This window comes from Chlorocebus sabaeus, chromosome 2 (genome assembly GCF_047675955.1).
Source record: "Chlorocebus sabaeus isolate Y175 chromosome 2, mChlSab1.0.hap1, whole genome shotgun sequence".
In the NCBI taxonomy this organism is placed as follows: Eukaryota; Metazoa; Chordata; class Mammalia; order Primates; family Cercopithecidae; genus Chlorocebus; species Chlorocebus sabaeus.
Window position 1 is genome coordinate 6,790,122 of NC_132905.1, and position 839 is coordinate 6,790,960.

Here is an 839-nt window from a genome sequence, read left to right on the forward strand (position 1 = left end):
TTTATTAAAACAGCCACGATTACACTAGTATATCTTTGAACTAGAAGATGCCATCAAACTTATGAATACTTAATGAGCACCTACTGCATGCAACTTACAGGTGACTGCAGAGATGTTGAAGTTTAAGATGAAGAGTTCCTCTAAGTCTTCATATGCATTTTAGGAAACATGAAAACAAATATTTTAAGCAGCTTCATGATCTCAGTGAATATTTCCTAGATCCTCATTAGCAAATATGCAGTGTGCTAAAGCTTTGGGTCCTGGCAGCGGAGAAATGAGTCTTGGCCTCATCTAGGGCTCACATCCTGGTGGCAGCGAAGAGCCCCCTGACCCCAGCTTCTGACAGCCCAAGTCCAATCTTGGACTTATGCACATATTTTATATTTGCCAATTACAAAAACTGTCCCCTTCAGGAGGCAGTAAGGTCCCATCCTGGGAAAGCGTACTCTAAAAGGAATGCAATTTAGACTCATTTTCCACCCTAGCCTGTCACTAGGGCTGGCAAAAACAATGAAACTCTGGCTAAGCTAAAGCTGACAAGTCTATTCCCTCTCATATGAAAGTTGGCTGCTGAGATAATCAAGCTTCCATCTCCCCTCACAGCAGTCTTATACTTGCTAGCTAGATCTTCCCCACGTTGATAAGACCACAGGTCTGATTCATAAAGTGAAGAGAAAAATGAGCTGGAAACGGTTAACCTGAAAATTCAGATATTTTTCTAGTGCACCTGCCTTTTTATCTCTAAAAAATAAGTTTTTAGGCTAAAAATTAGGGCTGGAGAGTGAGTGGGTCTGAATTCATTTGTGACCTACCAAAGAATTTAAACCAGAGTGCAGACG